The sequence below is a fragment of the Sander vitreus genome, chromosome 5 (genome assembly GCF_031162955.1).
Source record: "Sander vitreus isolate 19-12246 chromosome 5, sanVit1, whole genome shotgun sequence".
NCBI lineage: Eukaryota > Metazoa > Chordata > Actinopteri > Perciformes > Percidae > Sander > Sander vitreus.
This window is the reverse complement of record NC_135859.1, coordinates 9918305-9936784: the sequence shown is the minus strand read 5'-3', so window position 1 is coordinate 9936784 and position 18480 is coordinate 9918305. Positions and strand designations below refer to the sequence as shown.

General features: G+C 37.3%; 1 protein-coding gene and 1 pseudogene across 3 annotated transcripts in view; one reads left to right on the top strand and one right to left on the bottom strand.

Moving 5' to 3' along the window:
- Nucleotides 1–8824, top strand: part of LOC144517515 (uncharacterized) — a 32848-nt pseudogene extending 24024 nt beyond the window's left edge.
- LOC144518011 (netrin receptor UNC5D-like) overlaps nt 1–18480 on the bottom strand; it is a 343327-nt gene that overhangs the window by 261970 nt on the left and 62877 nt on the right. The gene's annotated exons all lie outside the window — the stretch shown is intronic.

Sequence of the window (18480 nt, the reverse complement as noted above, 5' to 3'; positions counted from 1 at the left end):
ACCTAGACACACTGATGTGGAGCTGCGGCTTCTGAGAACATATCGACTAGCCAATCTGAGAAAAAGGTGGAATTTCAAACAGGTTCCTGAAAACCGAAGGCTAAAATCATTCATCACTCTGGACTGCTTCAAATTTAGACATCAAAAAAACTACCTTATGGATTGATCTTGGTGATCATATAATGGATTTCACCAGTACCGACTGAAGGCTGTAATGGGTTTCTATGCCGGCTGGCTATCGGAAGTCTGTCAGTTGCACCGGCTCTCCATGGAGCGCTCTATACATTTGCTGGAGGCTCAATGTACCTGCTCATGGGGGACCATATAGTAAATTGACTTCAGAAGCACTCAAGGAAACAAGAGAAAGAAACATCAGCAACTCCTGTAGGCAGAAATATACTACATATAGACATCTTTTTGTAATTCATGTCTACCTTGCACAGATGCCGTTAAAAAAAACAGAAATTGCAGCCAATACTCTCCAAACTCTCCACAGAAAATAACCGTAGTTAATAATTTAATCCCAATTTGATACAGAATATTCACTGAGTCAACATTAGATAACTGCAGGCTATTTTGCAATATAATGAATAAGTTACATGTGAATCAAATTAAGCAAATGGAGCAACTGACAGAATTATGTGAATGGCATTCTTGAGATGGAACAATTTCCTTTGCAACTCTGATGACTGATTTTCCAGTTAACTGAATGGCTGGTACATTTGTCCTGTTCAATGACAATAACCCGTCATTTGGAGCACTTAATCTAGTCGAGGACAGAGCACAGCTTTCAATTAACTCGTCAAATAGGCCATGTGACACATCCATCATGTGCTTGGCAAATTATATTTCAAACCACTGGGCATTTATCTCAGAAAAGAAAATAAATCTATTTTTCCATACAAGGGGCACAATATCATGATCAGGTTTTGTGTGCCTTATTCTTTCATTTGCAACTGTGGAACACTCGCATTTTACGGACTCCATTTTTATGTCTTAAAATTTATGAAACTGATCCCCAGTAGTTTTACACTGCAGTGGTAATTACATTAGATATTTACCACTTTACCTGTGACTAATTGCATCAATCGTGTATGTCATGATGCATCAATCATATACCTGAAGGAGACACCACCTTGGATTCCCAGTGCAACTGATTACTGCACACAGAGACCCAGCAGACAGCTCTGTTCAGTCCGGCTGGACTGCAAAGCACGCTGGCAGGCTAGAACAAAGAGCATTGCCTCCTTCCATAACAGCTTACATCCTCCTCTGTCAACCTATCAGGTTGACCTTGCAGAAGGGTACATCTCTCACCTTGAGATAGATAGCATCCCCCCGAAATCTGCAGATGGCTGTGTCCTCACTACCCAGGCAAGACCTTCCATATCAACAGCCCCGGAGTCAAAGTGTCAAGGCCGTATTGTAGCATGGCAGCCATCACATTTGGATGGAGGGGGTGAGGGAAAAGGTAAGCAATAAGGTCTTGACCTAAGGAATAACTAATATATGAGCTTAATAAATAAGTGGAGGTGCTGGGGTATGAATATTGCCAGGAGTCAGTGGTATAGGCTTGCTTACTTGACATACAGCAGAGCCACAAACTGGGAGGCTAACAAAATTTCCCCCCTAATGCCTCAGACTTTATTTGGAAAACAGCTTGAGTCAACTATCTGCTGGAGAATAAATCCAAGTTATCTTACATTAATATGAGATGAAAGACCGAAAATCCGCGTCAACACAGGACTTTCACCCAGGAGAGCGGGGTTCATGTTCCATTCTTGTCCCCAACTGAAACGTACATTTTGTAACCCCACCCACAATCTTTTCCCAAACCTAACTGTCGTGTTTTTGTGCCACGTCAGTTAAACGTAAGTCTCGACCCAGAGCGTCATATAGTGACGCCAAGAATCCCGACCCAGAGCTTAAAAAAGTGATGCTGACCCAGAGCGCCATAAAGTGACACCAAGAGTCCCAACCAAGCGCGTCTGAATATGACGCCAAAGGGCGCGGCGCTAAAGGAGACTTTTTGCTTCAATAACAAATGCCAAAGGCACCGGACGAGCTGGGAGTGAGAATGTGTTGTTTTGGCAATCCCTGCACTTAACATCTGGGATTTTAACTAAATTAGAACATGTAACTCCACGTTCCCTTATGACTGAGCTCAAATCATTTAAAAAGTTTCATGTCAACACATTACAGATGAATGGATAAATAGAACAGAATAAAACAAAACTCCAGTCTGTTATTATCAGATTCAACACAGACAGAATGGAGTGATTTGGGGAGGAGATTTTTGAAATCTTATAACTGACCTTTTCAAACTGTAAGGGGGGAGAGTTGCAGTGGGGGAGCAGAGGGAGAGACGTGAGAGAAAGATGTTTTGATGTCAGGACAGGTCTATGCCGGTGTTCTAAAAACAATGGCAAGTTAGTTCTCACAGTACTGACTGACACACAGCTCATGGAGGCAAGATACTTAAGATACAAGATACTTGTGCCTGATTACCACAATTTGCGTCAACAACCGTGAATCATAACACAATCAAATTTGAATCCACAACACAATACACATATTTTTAAATAAGGGTTACTTACACTCTCCAAAGATACCATTATCTTTGATGTACATCATGAAAAAAATTCCATAAATTGGTATAGAATTCATTTAAAAAAAAAAGACCTTATACCTCCAAAACGTTTTAAGTTTTCTTTAGTATCAAAGTAATTAAATTGTAGTTGTCTGTAAATACATGGGTATATTGCAAACAGGAACTGCTAAAAGCTAATTCAGCATAATTTTAATTGTGCCAGTTTGCCAAAATGTAAACAAATATAGGCTAAACAACATGGCCCTTTCCCAATTCCCAGTTTGTGCATTTACGGTTCCTCTCCTCGACCTCCTGTCCTCGCGTCGTTGTTGCCCCGGAGCCGTCATTTTAAAATGACCTTAATTAACCTTAATTAATATGACGTGCATCTGCTGTCACATCTTAGTCATTCGCTGTATTTTATGATCTCTGTCAGATTAGCAGAAGAGTGTTCATTTCACAACGTGGCAAGATGTGACAAGAATGTACAGATGTTTGTTGTACATTAATATAGTATAAAGGCTATACATATATAGCCTTAAAGGCTATAATTACTTTTGTACAGAACTACAATTGTATGAAAAGAACTATATATATATATATATATATATACATATACATATTATAAACACCAGAGGTGGGGGAGTTAGTCGCAAATCTTCACTTGAGTCAGACTTGAGTCGCAAATTTGAGGACTTGAGACTTGTTTGATTGACATTAATAAACGACTCGACTAACTATGACTTGGTAATCAAGACTTGAGACTTGACTTAGACTTGAGACAGATGACTCGAAAAGACTTGACTTTTTAATAATGTAATACAAAGTAATATTTGCCTTTTTTCAAGATATTGAGCAGTTGGCCCAACGTCAAACATTCAAGTAAATTTGCCACAGAAGACCAGCCAACAGACTGATTGTTTTTTTTTTATCATTCTTTTAGGTTGGTAAATGTAGCTGAAGAACATTTACGTGTTATTAGTAATGTAACGTTAGTCTGTCTATATTGTTGTTTTTAAATTATTATTGTGCTTTGTTAACTTAGTAAGTAGTAATTAGTAAGTTGCCGTCATATATAAATAAAATATAATAAAATAATAAAAAAATCATGGACACGACCACCACAACATCTAACTTCATCCGTCACTACAAAACCCAAAAAGAAAGGTACGTGAATGTGTCTTTTTAAATAAATAATTTGGCTGGGTTAAAATTACCTAGATAGTTTTTTAAACTGAGGTAGATCATCAGAATTTTGTATGATTTGTGACTTGTTTGACTTATAACAGGCTCTTGACTTGACTTGATTGATTCTCAACACAGTGACTTGAAACTTGCTTGTGACTTGCACATGTGTGATTTACTCCCACCTCTGATATACACACAAACACACTCTAAATTAATGATTTTCTCCATTTAGAGATGCAAATGGACGCTTTATTGCTCCTCTACGCCTGTAGGCTACACTGCTTTTTTAAATGATGGTACTGTATTGATGTGTAAGTGTTTGTTTTTTTCAAGAGACTGCTTGTAAAATGTTCCCATTTGTGCAGTAATGCCACTACAGCTAATAACATGGGACATTTAAGCAGCAAAACTAAACAGTGTAGTTATAAACTTGACAGAGGAAACAGAACAAAAACTTTCGCTTCTGAAATAATAATAATGAATGCTGATGCTCTGATTATTCACATTGTGGAGAATGTCATTAATATTTTCCTCATTAATTATGTATTATTTCACTCACCCACTATTAATCAGAATGTTAATTTATATGATCCAACCAGCCCGATCCATGGATTAGCCATGTGGATATAACTATATTTTATTCCTCTCTCCTCTCTCTCTCTCTCTCTCTCTCTCTCTCTCTCTCTCTCTCTCTTTGTTTACATGCCACGGGTGATAAGACTTCCGCTGAGTCATCAGTGCATCCTCGATTATAGCTCCGTAGGCGAGTGCCCTCTCGCCTCGATGTGCATATTTAGGACTATGGACGTGCTTTAAAGTGCTCATATTATGCTCATTTTCAGGTTCATAATTGTATTTTAAGGTTGTACCAGAAAAGGTTTACATGGTTTAATTTTCAAAAAACACCATATTTTGTTGTACTGCACAGCTCTCTCTCACTGCTGCAGATCCTCTTTTCACCTGGTCTCTGTTTTAGCTACAGAGTGAGACCTCTTTTCTTCTTCTTCTTCTGTACTATCTTTGATTGCACTCGCACATGCGCAGTAGCTCAGATGTAGATCATGTCAGCTAGCTAGCTCCATAGACAGTAAAAGAATGGCTGTTTCTCCAACTTCGGTCAGTTACAAGGCAGGATTAGCTGGAAGACTTCTAAATGAGGGTGCACATGTAAGTAGTTCTTTTGTAGATTATGGTGAACTTGTGTGTGTTGTAGCAGTGCTTTGCTATTGAGAATGAGGTAGCATGCTAGCGTTAGGCTACGAGCTAACAGTTGTGGTTAGCCAGCTCGTTTCGGCTTGTGACATCACAAGCCGTGCCGATTTTGAACAGCTCACCCAGAGACTGAAGGCAGGACACATTCAGAAACCGTATTTCACTCAAAACAGCATGGATGGATTTTTTTCAAAGTTTGTATGCGTGTGGAAGCACCAGAGACACAGAAGAACACCCCAAATCCCAGAAAAAGTGTTTTTTTCATAATATGGGCACTTTAAGATGGTGTGCTGAGAATGATTTCTGGGTAACAACAGCCGGAGGATGATGGTGCATTTGAGGAGGTACAAATTCTGGAATTGGGAAAGGCCCCATGGCTTAAGTTGTGCCCACAGCCTACTCACTGAATTCACAGCAACATTATCTAAGGTGACCTTGGGTGTTTTGAAAGGCACCTCCAAATAAAATGTATTATTGTTATTGATGTCATTATTATTAGATTTACTGTTTACATCTCCCAAAGCATTATGGGAACTAAGAAGTAAGACAAAAAATAGTGGGAGGGCCCACAGTAAAAAACACTTTTACAACTAAACACATCCTTTACTTGTGAAACAGTCGCAGTTTGGTTAGGTTTAGGCACAAAAACTATGCAAATATGCATCATCCATTCCATCCACTAAAAGAGCTGTTTTTGAGATGCTCAGATTGTTATTATAAGTGTTTTCTTAAAGAGTAAAATCCTCTTTGTTTAACCAGACACAGCCCTAGAGCGCTATCGCCAAACCCACCAGACTAAATAAACAATACTTTAAGGGTGTATAGAGCCAGCATATTTTCACTTGAAAATCAGTCAATTGTATGCAGAGGTGGAAAGTAAGTTCACTCTTTTACACTTACTTACTTACTTTACTGTAATTAAGTAGTTTATTTCTGTACTTTCTGTACTAGTTTTTAAATTCTGTACTTTTACTTTTACCGAAGTATGTTATGGTTGAAGAATTGTACTAGCTACATTTTAAATCACAGTCGTTACTGAGATAAAAAAAAATGTAAAGGAAAAGATTGTGCCTGTAAACTACTGCAGTGAATGATAGCAGCACCAGTTTGTGTTTACTAGTGCTAAAATCACAAGAAGAATGGAGACGGACAAGTCAGACACCAGTGGTGCAGACCAAGCTAAAAGTAAAACCCCATTAAATTCTGCTGAAATTGGGATGCCTGGGTAGCTCACCTTGTAGAGGCTTAGTCCTTGCCACAGCGGCTGCAGGTTTGGTTCCGACCTACGGCCCTTTTGCATTGTCATTCCCCCTCTTTCTCCCCTTTCATGTCTAAGCTATCTTATTAAATAAAGGCCTAAAATGCCACAAAAAAAAAATTCTTTAAATTCTGCTGAAACTGAACTTAAAGGTCCAAAATGTAATATATTTACTGTAATAAATCCAAATATGACCCCAATGCGTCATCAGATATTGAGGAAACATGCTAAGTTGAAATACTAGCTTTTCTGACAACAATGCTAATGCCAGTATTTTCTCCTTTTGAAATTATTTACCCAACCTAAAAAAAAAACCTGCATGTTTCTAACAGTTAGCCAGTTACTGGCTAATTGTTAACAATAGCTGAGCTAAACCTATCTTTAAAGTTGATATTGTTTGTGTTTTAAGTAATATTGATATATTACCTGCTTTGTTTGTTTTTTGCATTGTTTACATACATTTTTGTAAAGAGTTAAGTATTATTTTTTTGTGACATCTTAAACCTTTAGATGACATACCGTAAATGACTAACATGAAATATTTTTCTGTCTAAAGACTTTAAAAAATACAGTTGATTAATGGCCTCTGGCATTTCTTGTGGTAAGATACTTTATAGATTATTAAAGAAGTTGACTCTCATTGACTATTTATTTTAATTACAGTGGATATAAATTGTACAGTAAGCTACCCTCTCTTTTTAATTTACTAAATTCATACAGAAAAGCTGGCAAAGGTGGAATATGGAGGAGTCATAAAGTATATAAAAGTTCCACAAACAGATGAAAACTTTGATTTCAGCCAGTTTCTTCAAGAAGGTTTGTCTCCACATATTATATTATTATTATTATATACATTTTTGCTGTATGTACACTATGTCTCTCTCTCTGTTTTTCAGGTTTTATGCTGCATCAGATTGGGGGGGGTTGACAAAATGACATGGTTGATTATATAGCTTAATCTAATTTCTTTATTTCTCCCAGTAACCTAAAGTTTTGTCCGCAGGATCAACTTGTGACTGTCCTTAGCTTGACTGACACATCAGATATTGAGGTTTACGCAGACATATTTGATGAGCTTATCAAATCAGGGGTGCGAAACTTCAAAGTTGGATACCACAAGCACCTAGTAACAGGTAAGGTTATATTGTAATGATATATTTCCACTAATCAATAAAATATATATATTTTTTAATTTATTCCTCTGTGCCCAATTTTAGATATTGCTGTTCTTTTGGTTGAATCCGAGTCAGAATCATCTGTACAGCCAGACCCATCGGCATCTCCAGCATCAACTCCTGTCCCCCCAGTATCGTCAGCTTCACTGCGAGACATTTCAACAGCATCACCATCTTCTTCCTGTTCATCAGAGTCTACTATTATCCTCTCAACCACTAAGAACAGGAAGAGGGCCATGACAGAGCTGGATCGCAATGAAGCAAAACAGGAAAACCTTGGAACCATCTTGTATTAGATAAGTAGCACTTATCTAATTATCTATCTAAAGAACCATTATAATGGAACTCATACCAGTTAGATGTAATGAGTCAAACTAAACTAAATTTAACAAAAATGGCTGTCAATACAAAATTAATTTTAAAGCATGAAGCTGATAGTTTTGAAAAATAAATGTTGTCTTTGCAGAAGGTTCTAAGTGTTCTGAGCACAAATCCAAAGGGTGAAGAAATCTTCAGAGTATGACAAAACTAAAACGCTGTCAGATGCAACACGCAAACAAATGGTCAACATTCTGGTCGCAGAAATGATAGAATCATATGGGTAAGAAATCATTTAATGAAATGACAAAAGAAAATCCAACAATACACAAATGTAATAAATATTTTGTTTTAAAAGGAGGATTCCAGCAAGAAGTGTGCATTGGGAATTGTGACCCTTTTTCCATATCTCCAAGATCCTTACTCAAAACATGGATATGTAAGTTTTAATGTGTCTTTGTAGTCCGAAAATATGTTGTAGTGTTTGTATTAGACTATATTTCTGCTTTATATTAGGAATGCACAATATTATTAGCACAATCTTAATATCAGCTAATAATAGCTTTAAATGGAATTTTTTGTCAATATGACAAGCTGATAAAATGATGCTTCAATTATGCCCTAATACTCAACTAAGTGCTCGATGCAATGGTGATGCTATGTCCGTAACCTAAGTTGAACATCCCTACTTTATGTTAATAATGTGTGTGCATGTGTTACCAGGAACACTTCTATGATCCTGAGGCCAATTCTGGCTATCTTGCCTGGAGACTCAAGACAGTCCAACGCAACACCTATAATGGCGTCCATGGGCATTAAAGGCCTAATTTCCAGGACAGCCCAACAATCCAGCAAGAATCTCTGGTAATTGGTGAACAGCTCTTTGGTGAAGAATGCAAGGGGGCTCTCTCTATAATGAGCCACTCAACAGATACAGCCCTGGTTGAAGAGAAGATGAGAGCCACCTTTGCATACAGACAGAAGCTGGTTCGTGACTAGGACACAACAGCTTCAGTGTTGGATGTCTTCCCTCTCTTTCTTAACATACCTGGACTGGTAAGGATATGTAGAGATTATTACTAGTATTAGAAATACTATTTGAAAACGGATTCCTTCAAAATTCAAAATGTACTTAAATAACCTTTATATGGTGTTGTGCCTCTGTTTAAAGATTGAACAGGATTTTTCCAAGATTGGGAATTGGCAAAGTTTTTTGGAAGAATGACTATGGTAAATATGAAGTTTTTCTTTATCCAAAATACAATCCATTGTCATTGTCAAGTCCAACAGGCAACAGTAGACCAAAACTAGATAAATGAAATAAATAAATTAAGCTCTTTAGTCATTTTAATAATAAAATACTAAGTAGAATTTTGTTAATCAACAAAAACCTCATTTATTCTTTCTTGAAGGGAATAGTAATCACAGGGCTGTTTTAGCTAAATGGCAGCTGCAGTAGCAAGAAATAATAGTTTTTTCTAATGCTTTTGTTGATGTTCTTTGTCAAATATTGTCTCCTAGGCTGGGCTAGTGATATGTCTGCTATCCTGTTGCTGTTGCATCTTCTGCATCAAGAGGCCAGAAAATAACACCCAAGATAAGCTCAGCACAGGCAGCCAACCATCTTCTTAGATTTCTTAAGGTAAGTACCATTAGCTTTTTGTCCTACCACCAGGGTTCCCACAGTCAAGAAATATCCATAAGAGTTATGAAATTAGAAACATAGTTTTCCAGGCATGGTAATGGTTTGGAATTAACATAATGTTTTGGAAAAACTTTGAATGTACATGCTATTTATTTCCTCCTCCATTTCTCATTCTCTTCCTAGCTTCTTCTCATCTTATTCCTCCCCTCTTGCTGCTAATCTAGTATGTTGTGCTAAGTATATGCATAAATGTGTCATTCAAACTTCAGGAAGGAGCCAGCCTCACTACATTCCTGGATAAAGTTGATGCAAGACAGCCTTTCCTCCTCTGCACCGGAGAGCAAAAGAAGAAAATCCAAAGGTTCTGCATTGTTGTGGACCAGAAAGCCATCCCATGCAAGGCTCAGACATCAGTGGCTGCTTTTTATGTGCTATTCAAAGCTCACTACGTCTTCAGTCTCTCCTATGATGAAGCGCTTTCCGCATTCTACACTTTCATCCAAATGACAGTGTACAACATCGATGTTGGAAATGCAAAGGAAACCCCACGAATCAAGGAACTGAGAGCACGACTACTACAAGACCATTAAAAGGGAAACCAGTTCAGAAAGGTTGGAGCACAGTTAGAAAAACTGTCTGAGTATGTTCACATGTTTTGTTTGTAAAATGCACCACAAAAATTGTTCAGTCCATTGTCAACATTTAAAATTTCAGCATGGATTATATCCAGCTAAAAACCTTCGTTTGAAATGTGGAGAGCAAGGATGTCCTTCATCTTTTTGTACGTACAATGGCTTCAGAAAGCACCCGAACACTGTTCATAATGATTAACCAGTTAATACTAACCAGGAAGTGGCCTCACAAAAACATTTTGAGTTTGAATTTGAATTTTATACTGAAGAGTTTGTCCTTGGTGTGAGAATGGATACACGTAGAGATAGAACTACAGGTGCATATAGTCAAATTCCTGTCACAGACAAGTACACGTATGTCCCCATTTTAGGTACATTGAAATCCATTTTCAAAAACAGTGAAATCTTCTTACAAAAGAAATACTGCAAAAATGGGGTATACAAAGATATTAATGAAGGATTATATTATCAAAACCATCCTCTTTTCTCAAAACAGAGGCATGCTCTACAGATTTTGCTTTATTATGATGATTTTGAAACGGATAACCCTTTAGGTTCTAAGAAGGGGACCCACAAACTTGGTTGTGTTTATTTTACACAAAAAAATCTCCCACCTAAGTTGAACTCTGTACTCATGAATGTGCATCTGGCAACTCTGTTCTATACACAAGATTTAATAACTTATGGTTTCGAAGAAATACTAAAGCCTCTAATTGACGATTTGAGAATTTTAGAAACAAAAGGAATCCAACTTCCATTTATTGATGAACCATTGTTTGGCTCTGTAATTCAAGTTACAGGAGATAATCTTGCTTTAAATGGCTTGCTTGGTTTTGTTTAATCTTTCAGTGCAGCACAAAGTTGTATGTTCTGTCTGACAAATACGGAAGAAATTCAGTCTTTATTTACTGAGGATAACCCTGGACTAATTCTACGCTCCAAAGAGCTTCATATTTAACATAGTGAAGATCCTTCTCTACCTGCTGTTTATGGTGTTAAAAAACCTTGTGTATTCAATACATTACAATATTTTCACAGCACTGACAATTTCGCTGTGGATATCATGCATGATTTGTTAGAGGGTATCGTGCAGTATGAGTTAAAGCTATTTTTTCAGTACCTGATCAAAAATGGATACATATCTTTGAACACATTGTCAGACAGGATATACAGTTTTAATTATGGTCATCTGGAACGTAAAAACAAACCAAGTGGCTTAAAAATGGATGATAACAGCAAGCACTTAGGTTTAAACGGCAATCAATCATGGTGTATTCTCCAAAATACCCCACTTATCTTTGGTGATGCGGTCGAAAGAAACAACAATCACTGGAACTTAGTTCTCCTCTTGATACAAATTGTCAATATAGTATTTTCCCCTGTCCTTACTGCTGGCATGATATGTTACCTAAAACATTTGATTTGTGACCACCCATAACATGTTCAAAACATTGTTCCCTGATAAGAAACTGATTCCCAAATACCACTTAATGATAAATTGTTTTGATCCACGGTGTATCAAAACAATTTGCCCTCTTATACATATGTGGTGTATGCGATTTGAAGCAAAACACAATTTTTTTAAAAAGTCTGTTAAAAATGTAAAAAAATCTTACAAAATCTCTTGTAAAGCAACACCAGCGTCAACTGGCATTTTACTACGAAAATTATTATTTTAAGCGGTTTCAGATTGGTCCTTTGAAAATTAAAAGCATTGATAGCTTGGAAGGTGGAGAATTACTCAGTCAAACATTACGTTTGGATCCATGTTCAGATGTTTCAACTGCAAGTTGGGTCAGAAATTATGGCACAGTACCAGATTGATTTGTTTGTATGCACTGGAACATCCAATGACCTACCTGTATTCAACAAAATCTGTAATATAATATTACATGAACAGCGTGCTTTAATTATAGCCTCTACTGTTGATACATTTTATTTCGATGAACATTTTCATGCATACTGTATACAGGAACAAAATAATGGACATGCTTTGATTTTTGTTGACCAGTTAACTTACTTTAGACCATTTCAGAAGCAATACTCTAATGAGAGTGAAAGGACATATATTGTTCCATATTGTTACATTTTTTAATGTAATTTTAGTTTTTTGTGGTGCAAGTATTTAAATAAATGTTTATTTGTAAAACACAAGATACGTCCACCTTTATTTCAGCAAACTTTAATTTAAATATAATTTCCAGGAGGAGCTGTATTTACACCTTTTAAGTGTTATGGGGCTAACACTTGTATAGTCAACAAATGATCCTCTGAGAGAGTTAATGTCTAACACTGGTTGGTGTTAAGAAGTGTTAAATATTAACTCCAAAAACAGTTAAATAAACACTTGTGGCGCGGACCCATATAGACACTTTAAAAGTGTTGAAATTAAATCTGACAGTGTTAATTTGGATATGCTGATTTTTCTGTGTGAGACCACAGGATCCATTGCTAGACGCTTGTCTCAATAGCCCTGGCCATATTTGAGCGACCACTTCATCTTTAGGTGCAAGAAAGGCAACAGCTTTATTATGCAGTGTAAGCTGTGTTTGCCCAAAGAGACCAAACTAGCAGCTTATAAAATCTCGAATCTGTGCAAGCATGTAGAGGTAACGTTAAATAATACTTGTACCATTGCATTGGTATTTATATAAAATAATAAATAATTATAATAAATAGTTTTCATAGTGTAGTAAAAAGCTTTGCTCAAATTAGCCAAAAAGGCATCAGTACATGACATCGCTAATGTTGGTGGACATTACACATTACACTCTGAAGGAATCCTTTCATAATGTTGTCAGACACTTGGAACAGTAATCTGAGCATGTCAATGGAAAAACAAGCACTTTTGTGGATGTAAACTGAAGGTGCACGATTGCCCAAAACTTACGTTGTAGCTCGTTTCGCTGACTGCCGACTGCAGCGATCTTATTTAATACTGGACCAATGTCAAAGATTGTTGTTCCCATCAGCCACTCCAACACAAAAACATAGGGAAATAGGGTCCAGGTTGAAAAAAATGAAGTTACTCTTTAATGTGGGTCCTGCTTTATCCCCTGTCCTGAAGAGGGGCCATGTGAAAACCAAAAAGAAAAATACTTTTCATATTTCAGATGCTACTAAGCATAATCCATAATAATAATGTTGCATAATCCTGAATGTATTTGTTTGTAATGAAATTACCACAGAGTAAACCTGGAGCTGTGTAATACTGGAAAGAAGGGTTACTATGGTCCATGTTTGACCCAGGACTCCCAAGCAGGTTAATAAGGCTGTGTCCATATTCATTAGGGCTGAACGATTTTTGAAAATAATCGAATTGCAATTTTTTTCAAAATTATTGTGATTGCGATTTAATATGCGATTATTTTTTAAGCTCTTTGTCTTCTGTATTATTCAACAAAGACAAGCAATAAATCATTGTATAGTATGAACAACACAATATTAGATAGATTAAACAAACTGTTCTTTCCTGAAGGCCAGGCCTGTATGTGATGATGAAATTAGGTGATGCATGAATTTATATGAATGACATCTTTTATTTAACTACTTCAGTCACAGTAGTATATTGAGCACAGCACTCTTTCTGGTGTAAACATTCATATTTAAGTCAGAAACAAATCACACAAACTAAAGTGCAGATTGCAGAAATATAAAAACAAATATGTGGCTTTACCACACTTAGTAATATTTAGATTATTTAATTATTATTTACTGTAAATAAACATATGTAAACATGTGGATTGCACTTTTTAAACACTGTCTTTGAACTTTACTAGACAGTTAAATAAGTAAAAATATAGTATATACAGTATATACAACAGTGTATTTTTTTTACAGTGCACACGGAGGAGCTGCCTCCAGCCCCTCCCTCCCCTCATGAAGTTGCGTGCCGCGTGCATGACAGCGTCAACGTTGCACTTGCTCAGAGAGGCTATCGTTACGTTAGTAGTAGCATGGTGCTGCTGGTCTTGTCGTGGGATTAACTGTACTAATAAAACCGTTGAAACAACGCAGCCACGCTGCTGTGAAAGCTCCCCGAACGTCATTTATCAGAGTCTGGTTGTTACCCCTCACCGTGGCAGTCTCCTCCACTCCATATCTTTATAACGGAGCTAGCTAACTGGAGCAACCACTAATCAGAGCTAATCGTTGCTAACCAAGCCTTCAGTTCTGCGTGCCTGTATCCATTAACTGCATGTATGGACTCATGCCCGAATAAAACCCTTCATTTTATTAAAATGGCTGTAAAAGTTTTAAACTACAACTCAGAGTTGTTTGAATGACAGAAATCTGCTCAAGGTACGGCGTAGCGTTAGCGTGCTAAGTTGATGCTTTCTCTGCGGCATGCAGACGTGACTTGCTCTCGTGAGTCACGTGACCAAATTGCAGCCTTTGCGATTAGGAAATCGCGTTTTAACATATTGCGATATTATTGCAAATGTTCAGCCCTAATATTCATGCAAACTTACATGTAATTTGATCAATTCAGGAAAAGGGCTTCCCATAGACGACCAGTGTAGTTTTGGGGAATCAATCCATCTGCACCATATTCATCATATCAGAGCTGGATGGCCAGCTGGTGTTGACCTGACATATTGGCAAATGCATCAGTCTAGCCCCAGTAGACAGAGCTAGATTTACAGTTAGAAAAACTGCACTTCGTCTACATATATTCAGTGTCAGTATAAATCCCAGTGTTAGCACTGTTATTTGATGAAGCGGTGACACCAGAGCCCACTGTACTCTCAAAATTCAATATATTCCTGAAGGAGAGCAGGCCCCAGACTGTTCTCAGAAGTGAAAACGATGAGGTCTATAACACAAACTGTCTTTGGTCTGAAAAATGACTAAAGGATGAATCTTCAGTGGGCAGAAAGCTGTGCCATTAGAGTAATAATCTCTCAATGCAGGACCTTTTGGAGCCTTTGACACCTCCTCTTCCTCATTATCCCATCATTGATTGTCTCTGATGGTGGTCCTCGGGGTCTGCATCCTTCTCACTAAATTGGGAGACTTGGGATATCTCCAAGCCAATTTAGCTTTGATGTTTAATTTAAAAAAAGAGCCAAATAGGATGTGACATCCAAGTGGAGAATATTATGTTAATCACGAAAATGTTAATCAGACCCAAAGGGTTAATTTCTCCTCCTTTATCATCTTCAATCTGCCTCTCAGTTAAAATACTTATGCTGGTCGAATATGCATAGAAAAATAATTAGTGTTCAAAACATTACTTTTTCTTCCTTTTAGCTAAAGGTTTCCTTAATTCTCATTATATTCACTGAAATGTAATACAATCCCACAGCCAAGGAGGTCTCTCATCAAGCCACAAAATAACAATCTTTTTTCACATAAATTCGACAACATACTGCAGCATGTCTTCCTGTATATTGCTCAGTAAATATTGTGTGATACAAATGACTATTTTAAGAAAAGAGAAGGTCAAGAATTATCTCTACAAACAAAACAAAAAAACTGCTTATTATGGAAAACAAAACAGATTCAGACACCCATCAACTTCATTACATTTCATTCATGGGTTTCTCACCTGAGATGCAGCAAACTATAGACTATCTAAATGGATGATAATTACTTTATACCAAGGGTGCTATATTTGTCAGTGGAAAACCACCTGTTAAGTCAACGACGGCCATCTAAAATGCTTGATTCAATTAGGTGCTTTGTGCACTTGAGGGCGAATTTCACTCACAGCTAAAACCAATGAGTGCCCTCAGACAAATGCATCATCCTCTACAGGCTTTTTCATACACCTACACATTTAACGCAAAGCCAGTGTCTCCATTCATACCATTTTATTAGTGTTCATTTCTCCTCAGGGATATGGGAGGAACATCAAAGCACAGGGTCCCTTTTTGAGATGCCAAAAAGAATGAACAGCTCTCACTACTCACACTGAGTGATGAACAACGTCCTGACATGGCAGCTAACAGTTATGTATCACCCTTCTTCCTATATGTGACACATTGAAATGATAGGCGTTACAGCGTGGAGTGATGGATTCTGCAGTGCAGAGGGAGCTTACGAACACTGGTTGAATTGTAGAGTAGGATATTTACCTCAAGGTTGGTCTAAAAGTAAAATTAAAGGGGTGTGAAGCTTGACTGTTTCAAGGTTATGGTCACATCAATTCATTTCCCTTATTTTCTTATTTTTAAGCTGTGTTAAATGGCACCATCTACAATTAAAAATAATGATTCAGAATAACACGTTCCTTGAATTCCAGAGCTAAATTTACATTAGGTGCTGCTGTATCTTTAACTGTAAATAACTGTATTTCTATTGTTAGGAGGATATACTAAGACAAACTTCAAGTCAGATGTTAGACAAGCCAACGCCCCGTCAAAAGAGAAGTACACGCAACTCAAAGGATTTGTGCAGCAATAAAAGAAGTCAACTGCATTATAGTACCAAATTATTTCACACAGCCAATGAAAACAAAATTCCAAGTTTTATTGGAATTACTCACATCAGGGCCACAGCACAAACAGAAAAACACTTATACAGATGTCACAGGTTTTATTTAATGACCTTGCTGCCACCTTACAGCAATGCCGCGGCAACGGTAAACAGGGGATTAACCCTTGTATTGTCCTTCGTGTGAACAAGGGTTAAGTTTAAAATGCACTTGGTGACTTGGATGGTAGGTGGCAGCAGAATGCTTAACTCCTGTTGACAGAATGGTTGACAGGATATTAGGATTTAAGAATAAACCCATGACTCTGACAACCCATGAATGAAATTCACAAGACTTTCTTTTGGTAGACCTGCTAACCTTACTTAAACATCACATTAATTCAGCTATGGAACCACATTAACGGTAAGAAATTAAATATGTTATAGAGGATCTTTTGCTATAGGCCACTCCATTATTTTTCAAAGTTGGACCTGATTTCAGCCAACGCTAGTTAGCCAAATCTGTTAATCGTGCGTTTATTTGTCAAACACTAATTAGCGTTAGCTGAAATGAGGTCGAAAAGACACTGAAGTATAACCTTAACTTCATGTTATAGTATTTTTTTCACGCCATTAACATTTGTCAGAGACTGACTAAAGTGAATTGTTTAAGAAACTTGAGCAATATATGTCGCAGTGCAGAGCCGCAGCAGTTACAGTAGGTGCGTGTACAGGACTGCAGGCAGTGGAAGTAACATAGAATAAAACCTGTACAGTAGGCTACATGTCCTTTTTTGGTTTATATGCACTCTGCATGATGTGATTAGTGATGGAACATAACTACTATAATATTGGACGATTATATGTTAATATTTCTGACTGAGCAGGATCGTAGTGCAGCTTCAAAATGTAGTTTGAATGTGAGTTGATTTTACTACTAACCATGCTTTCTGAAACATAACCCAGGAAACAAAATCACATTTGAAAATGCTAACTTTTAAAACTGAAATGTCAAATGTTTGATCTTTTCATTTAATACTGTAGGTCGATATACCGCATGTACTGTAGTTAATACATGTGAATAGATTTTAAACAGCCACCTGCTAATGTACTGTACTGTAAGACTGATATTACTATACTTAAAGGTGCTCTAAGCGATGTTGGGTGATGTCACTTCTTGTTGACGGTCGAAGTATTTTCAAACAAAATGGAGGCTAGCTCGCCCCTTTCCCTCCTCATCCTGTCCCCTCCCTCTCCCTTCCGCACACTAACCCCCCAACCCCCACCCCCAAATCCTTCTTGTTGGTTATTGGCTGGAACACTTTATGTTTCGTGGTGCAGGTTGGCACAGTTTGTTTCTGTTGCCGTTTGTGGAACCTGGGCTGTCTACACAGACCGCGTTTTTTTACAGTGTGTTCAGGGGCCCGTTTCAGGAAAGAGGTTTAACAAACTCTGAGTCTAACCCTGAACTCTAAGTTGATTTACCCTGAGATGGGAAACTCTGAGTTTTCAGTTCCAGAACAGCTGATGTGAGTTGGTTCAATCAACTCAGAGTAGGTTCACTCAGAGTTAAGCGTGTGTTACACCACTATAAAAAGGCAGCATGAATGGAGCCTTGATACTACAATTCACCATGGTAACAACCACAAACAAACTGGTTGGCGGAAATACTCATGCGCACATACAGCGAGTTTGAACATATATTTAGTTAAAAAAGCAACACAGCGGCTGCTGCAAAAGAGAGAGAATTTACGTGGGAGAAAATTGCTGCTAGAGTAAATGCGTAAGTTCCAATATAGTGTATTAATATCATATTTAATATTTAATTTAAATATTAAGTATAATATTACTGGTGAAATGCTATTGAACCTATAATCTATTTCATTTTGGTGCAATCATGTGGGCGAAAAAGTACTAGGCCTACTAATCCCATTCTGAGGCGGCAGCACCATCATTAACAGAATTATAATTCATAATCTTTTATTTCAAAGGGTTTATATCATTCACCTGCAATACTGTGGAACTCCTTTTTAATGGCTCTTACT